This window comes from Petaurus breviceps, unplaced genomic scaffold (assembly GCF_028583685.1).
Source record: "Petaurus breviceps papuanus isolate PSGF00001 unplaced genomic scaffold, PetGlider_PUasm1.0 140, whole genome shotgun sequence".
Classification (NCBI taxonomy): domain Eukaryota; kingdom Metazoa; phylum Chordata; class Mammalia; order Diprotodontia; family Petauridae; genus Petaurus; species Petaurus breviceps.
The window spans coordinates 8166204-8173768 of NW_027185698.1; positions in this window are offsets into that span (position 1 = coordinate 8166204).

Genomic DNA, 7565 nt, shown 5'->3' on the forward strand with positions numbered 1-7565 from the left:
AAAATCTGGGACATTTATTTTCCTTCTCAGACTCTTGGGATAGAAGGAAGTCATTTTTGGAAGTTCTTCATTTTATTTTACCTTTGCACCCACAGTGCCCAGTTCAGTTCTTTTCACATTGTATAATATATGTTTATTAAACTTAAAATTTAAGAGGAACAATTCATATTATGATGGAATACAGATAAATATATTAGATACAAATAATATAATATCAAATATGTGTGTATGCATATATATTAGGAATATACATATGTAAATGAATTATTATGATTTTGTTTTAGTTTTTAAATAATCATTTCCAAACCTTTCAAATACTAATAAGTTTATACTATTAAGAATACTTGATATATATATATCAATCTGTCTTTCTGTCTATAATTACCAAGCAGGTGAATATATAGATTATAGAGGCAGCCAATATTTGAGAGGTATACTTTGTGTTTGGAAAAAAATCTGAACTCCTTTGCAGTATTATCTTGGGGAGTTGTTCTATGTGGCTGCTATGTAAAGGACAGACTTACATAGTTATTTGCAGAGAGGCAGCTTTCCTGGGTACACTATTCTGATTCAGTCTTGGAAGAGGTAATTTCCACAAGGTTTGGCTCTTATGAGAAGGTCTGTCTCTATTCTCAACTCAGATTGACTTTCCCCTTAGAAAGTAAAGCTTTTTAACCTTGCAGATCTCATCCCCTGGGCTAAAGATCAACCACTTCCAATAAAAGAGGATTCAGTAGAGTACTTCCCCATAGAGAACCAGGCAGCTTCAAGAGTAGCACTTCAAAGAAGTAATTTACTTTTATAAACAGTATAAATAAAACAGAAATGGGAAGGAGAAGTTCACAGACTTACAGCATTTCTCTTTTTACAACACTCAGGATATTTTATTTTATTTTATGCAGGAGGTCTGCAAGCTGTTGCAGGTAGTTGTCTATAGGAGGTCTACAAGCTGTTCAGGTATAATTCAGATAAGTCAAATGTTACTCCCCAGAAAAGATATTATTTAAGGTGCCACAACAGGGTGCTACTTCACTACTGGAATTATTCTAAATTGGTGACTGTTAATTATTAGATGTACATCTAAAGATAAGAACATTGATTTTTTTTAAAAGTAATAACATTATATAACACTGAAGTAAAATAATTTGTGCTTTGTTCATCTTCTATGGAGTTTTGGGTTAGAAATGTTCTTCAGGATTAAATTCTTCATTGTGGACATGGGAGATGACAAAAATGAAGGCTAAAGGTGCTGTCTATCTATATTGTGTATGCCCTATATTCCTAGTTATCTAGAATTTTTCTTGTCTTTTTTGTGTTGAAATAATGATAAAAATGTTGGGTGTATGTTATTTTTTTTCTGCCTTCTACACATGGTTGTCAAAGAAGTATAGTGATCTTCCAAACAATGGAATCCTTGCCTTCCATCAAGTCTGAATTCAAAACCACTTTCTGCAGAACTTACCTTGTTCCCCAAGCCTATACTTTTGAGACTATCTTCCTTTTATTTCTATGTAATCTTATATGTACCTATTTATTAAAATATTGTCACCCCCATTAGCCTATAAGCTCCTTGACATCTGCAACTATTTCTGCCTTATTTTAAACCCCTAGTTCTTTTCACAGTGCCTATCATAGCAAGCATTTTATAAATGCTTTAGTTGATTGTTGAATGACATTTAGTTTTTATCAGGGTGGGGAAAAAAAGATTCCTTTCTCAATAGGAAATGCATGAATTATTTTGGTTTGCTTATTTTAATTGAGAGAGAATGGCACTCCAGATAGACATTGGGACTTGGAATGAAAAAGATCTGAATTCAACTTCTGTTTGTAGCATAGATTAATGCTGTGGTCATAAGCAAATCAGTTAATCTTTCAGCAACCCAGGAAACTCTCTAAGACTAGAAGTTACAGGTGAGTTACAGATTTTCATCATTGGAAAAAGTTTAAACTCTAAAAGCTTCCTCTACCAATACACTGATAGATCTAGCCTCCCCCATAAAACCTCCTATTTTTTAATGAAAATGTCTATCTCTCCTACAAATTATAGCCCTGAAATGAAATGGACCAAAATGTGTCAATCATTAGGAATAACTCTATAAACACAAAGGAAACTTCAATTATAATCCTTCCTAGAAATATTGAAGCCAAAAGAGCCTGAGACTATGTGCCTATGTCATGAATTTCTAAAATTTTATTCATAAATAGTAATGAAAATTAAATTTCACTTTCTACCACTTACTATCTGCTTGGAAATCCCTTTAAACTTAGTAGAACAAAGTTTTGTGTCACAAACTTGGAAATTCAACACATGAGGCTTTGTGATCCTTTCTTCTATAGGAAGCCTTCCCCAACACCTCTTTCCAAACCTTCCTCCTACAAATTATGTTCCATGTATTTTGTATGATGTATGTTTGCTTGCTATATCCCCCTTTAAATTGTGAGCTTCTTGAGGGCAGCTATTGTCTTTTGCATTATTTTTCATATACCTAGTATTTATCATAATTCTTTGTTTTTCTTTTTGGAGGGCAACTAGGGTTAAGTGACTTGCCCAAGATCACATGGCTAGTGTGTTTGTGTGTGTGTGTATGTGTGTGTGTGTGTGTGTGTGTGTTAAGTGTCTGAGGCCGAGTTCAAACCCAGGTCCTCCTGACTCCAGGGCTGGTGCTCTATTCACTGCACCACCTAGCTGCCCCCTTATTTATCATAGTTCTTGGTAGATAATAAGTACTTAAGAAATATTTTTTGATTCATTGATCCACTTAGCTGGAGTCTCAGTTAATCTGTTCAAGCTTCTTTCAATAAAGGTACATCTATTTCATTAGTAGTGACAAAGGAAGAAAATGCTGTTTAAAATTATAAGTCCTCCTGAAATTTATATATTTAAAAATAAATTTCTATTTCTCATTAGTTTTCATGTATTCAACACAATAGTTTTACTCAAAATAAGTTGAGGAAAGAGACATACTGGAATGTGCATAAAATAGTAATAGTATTATATTTCCTTTGTTGATCTTTTGTTTGTTTCATTCATCAAATAATTTGATACTGATTTAAACAACAGCCTCCCTGAAGTTTGAAAGGGAAAGGAATATGCATTTAGAATGGTCAGAATACCTACTCTATGCCAAACAATGTGCTAAGCACTTTTTAAATATTCCATTTGATCCTCATGTCAACCCCAGGAAATAGGCACTATTATCTCTATTTTACATCTGAGATAGAGGATAAGTGACTTTCCTATCATCACACAGCTACAATAAGGTTGAACTCAGGTCTTTCTGATTCTAAGTTATGCACTGAACCACCTAACTGCAACAGGAATATTGAGTAGGCCCAGAAGCCTCTCTGATTAGGTTTTTTTTTCTTTTCCTTTGGAAATCTTATTTCACCCTATTTCAATTTCTTCTATTTACTTTTTCACATTATTTTTATGTCTTCCACAAAGTTTTAATATCAGATCTCATCATGGTATGGAGGTAACTCCTGGGATCTCAAAGGTCTTGCTAGTGGTGACAAATGTTACTAAGTTATATTAGGATGGGAAGAATTCAACTCTGGTCCCCACATACACAAAAGTGAATCACTTTTCTAAGAACTGGCCAAAATAAGTAGCAAGAGTCCTATCATAGGTAGGCTGGCCAATTAAAGATGAAGCTTTTTTGAAAAAAAAAAAAAGAAATACAAAACTGTGCACTGTACTATGCAGCCCATTTACCATTCTCCAGGAATACTAGAGTAATGAGTGATGAGAATGGGCCTCCCAAAAATCATACAGTTTTAGATTGGGCATAAAGTTGACTCATCCCTATGAAATATCAGGTTGGTACATTTAAGTGAATCAATTGTATATTCAAACATATATTGGGTAATAATAATTGATATTTAATGGCATTTTTTGTTTCAAAAATATTTCTTAAAACATCATTTCATTCAATCCTTGAAGCAAAACTGTCAGGTAGATGAAATTTTAGCCATTTTATAGATCAGCAAAATGAAATTAATAGAGGTGGTGACATTCAGAGTTTCACAACTAGTATTTGAATGTCTGGTGACTGATAGCTACAGTCTGAGTTTCTACCAATAATATAGTTCTGAATATCTGTTCACATTTAGAGCTGATTTTACCAAACTTCCTTGAGGATAGTTTTAGAATAGATCACTGTGACTTACCATATGATTAAATCTTTGTTGTAATTAAATAAGGCTTTAATTACATCCTCAGAACCAGTGACTGAGAACAACATTACACCTGTGCAGTTATTCTTTTTAACATGGAGAAAATCACTTGGTGCACTTTATCTTTTCAGCCCATCCCATAAAAAATAGTATTGACACACCTATAATTTTATGATGAATGTAGATAAAGAATATATTTTTATCATGCTTAATAAATATTTCCTTTTATATTCTGTTTTAAAAATGCAAGGATATTTGAACTTTATACAAAAACCAATACCAGGTGTTAAAACACAGATATTATTCAGTACTTTCATCTTAATCTAACAGCCAATTAAATATAGGTGTATTTTTTAACATTAGTTATAGCCTACACATCTCTGGGCTGGATGACTTCCATTTGTTATTAGAAAAACCTCTACTTATGAAATGTTCTATTCAACAATCATGCTTCCTCCTAAATTCACATATACATTCCAGCAGAGGATATGAATTTACAATGCATTGTGGGAAGAGGAAGAATTTCTAACTGATCTGATCAATATGAAAAAGTTATTTTCTGAACAAATTCCTATTTATTTTAATTCAGAATAGAATGTATCTTGTTGAAGTCAACCTTCATTTGAGTGGAAATTTCTATTGTAAGAATTGCCCAAATATACACAAAGTAAAAAGCAAGGGCACCTCCAAGCCAAAAAATTAAATAAAAAGAAATCCAAATTTTTACTTCAGAGTATAAAATGATATACAGCTTTAATGTAAAATCTAAGTGGTTTGAGAATGTTATGAGTATTCAAAATGATTTCCACATTATCTTCCTCAAAACAATCATTTTAAAGATGAGCAAACAGAGATCTAAAGGAATGAAAAGACCAACTTGGCCAAGGTAGAGAAATATTATATAGCAGAGCAAAGAATCAAAACTGTTCCTTTGATTAAAAATCCAATAATGTTCCCCACTACACCACAAATATTTTTTTTACAGATTACCATGGGATTGATGTGTTTCAGGGCTATATATGTATGAACATGCATATGTATACATGTATATACAGATATGCATATTTACATAGAATGAAATAAAATATGTAGATATGCATGACACATGTGGGGGTCTCACTTTATATATGTGAATACATTTGCAGGTGTACTGTATATATGTGTGTGAATATATATATTTGTATATGTATGTGTTCTTGTCAGAGTATTGCCAAAGTAAGGTTAGTATCTTACTAAAAAAATTCTTCACAAGGATTATTTATTTCTCACACCTCTGAAGCCCAACACATTGAAATGGAATGAACAAAAGTATAAATTGCCTATAAAGGATTCTTTTCTGCATCCCTGACAACACATGTTCTATTGTGCACTTTAAGAATCTCTTTTAATTTGCAGCTATTACATTTTTTAAAAATGTACAATATGTATTTAACCTTTTACCTCCTGAATATCATTTATATATGTGTAATGGTAGCCCCTTATCACAGTCTCACAAGTATCTGAACAAAACTCTTTAATGAAATTGCTCTGAGATGCCCTGAAGTCATTTATCATCTCTGAATTCTTGATTCATCAACTATCCTGTTGAGCTGGGAAAATGTTAAACACTGGCTGTAAGAGAAACCTCATAAGCTTGAATGCAGATCAAAGATACTTTTTATTTATATTGGTTTTCTCTCTGTTTTTGTTTCTGTTTTCTTTCATGCAATGAATTGTATGGAGGTGTGTTTTGCATACCTGTACATGTATGGCCTGTATTGGGGGTGCTTTCCTTTTTGATGGGGGGAAGTGGAAGAGAATTTGGAGTTCAAGATTTGAAAAAAAAAAAGGTTAAAATTGTTTTTGCATGTAATTGGAAAAAAATACCATTAAATAAGATTTAACAGAAAGAGAGAGAGAGAGAGAGAGAGAGAGAAACCTCACAAGTTCTCCCTGGTATATAAGCATGCCATTGCTTGCAAATAATTATAAATAACTTTCCAACCCTGACAAAAAATTTTTGTTACAAAAATTGTTTGCTATGTAAGAATAATATATATATAGCATATGTTTATGGTTATTAAATTTAAATTTTAAAAAGTTTCCTTTTTCAATCTAAAAGACATTGTGATCTGGAGGATATTCATAGCTTTTTTTAATCCAAATGCATAGAGAGCTTTCTTTCTTCTCTTTGTCTAGAGAGCCTTATCCGGCTAATTCCCAGTAAAATTTTAGTTCTTTGAACTCAAGGTCTATTTTTAAAATGTAAATCTTCCCAAGATTTAGTACAGTGTTTCTTGTGCATTGTGTATATGTGTGTGCATATGTATAGATGTATACATATCTATATATGTATATGTGCATACATGTATAAATGCATATGTATGTATAGTATGTGTATATGCATATATGTATGTAAGGAAGCGTTGAATATTTTTGCTTGAAAATATGCCCTTTAGGGGGTGGCTTGGTGGCGCAGTGAGTAAAGAACCAGCCCCAGAGTCGGAGGACCCGAGTTTGGTTCCAGCCTCAGACACTTAACACTCACACACACACACACACACCTAGCTGTGTAACTTTGGGCAAGTTACTGAACCCCAATTGCCCTCCAAAAAGGTAAAAAAAAAAAAGATGAGAAAATATGCCCTTTAATCAAGCAAATTTTAACCAAAATGACCCACTGCCTTTCTACTGGTGGTCTAGGTAATCTAACTGAAGGGACCTGGGAGTCCAACTATTGAGATTAGGTGAGAAGCTCAGAGTCCTATTCTCCACAATATGCAATATGGGAAAACCAAAATGTAATATAGAAAACATTTTTTTCATGATTCCTATCTGTCAGTCTTAGACACCCATTCAGGAAACATTCATATCTAATAGCATTTTCAGTCTTCCATAATATCTACCAATTCAATTTTATATTATGTAAGCTTTGTACCACTGTTGGTAGAAAAAAATATGGTTACTAATTTTTAACAACAAAACTATACACAAACTGTTACTTATTAACCAATCTACTCCCTTATCAGGTGGGTCATCCTATAAATTCCTTGCTGAGCCAGAATTTAGCTGAATTGTGACCTAACACCATTTACTTGGCAAAATATAAGTAATGAAATTTCCCTAAATGGCAATACCACCTGAATACCAAACCCAAGTAAACACATACACACACATACACTCATGTATTCATTTATTATCCATTCATTCCTCAATTTCCTTCATTCCTTCCTGTCTCCCTCTTTCACTTCCTTCCCTTCTTCCTTTTTTTCCTTTTCTTCCTTCCTTTCATTTCCTTCCTTCCTTATTTTCTCTTTCTTCCTTATTTTCTCTTCCTTCCTTCCTTCCTTCCTTCCTTCCTTCCTTCCTTCCTTCCTTCCTTCCTTCCTTCCTTCCTTCCTTCCTTCCTT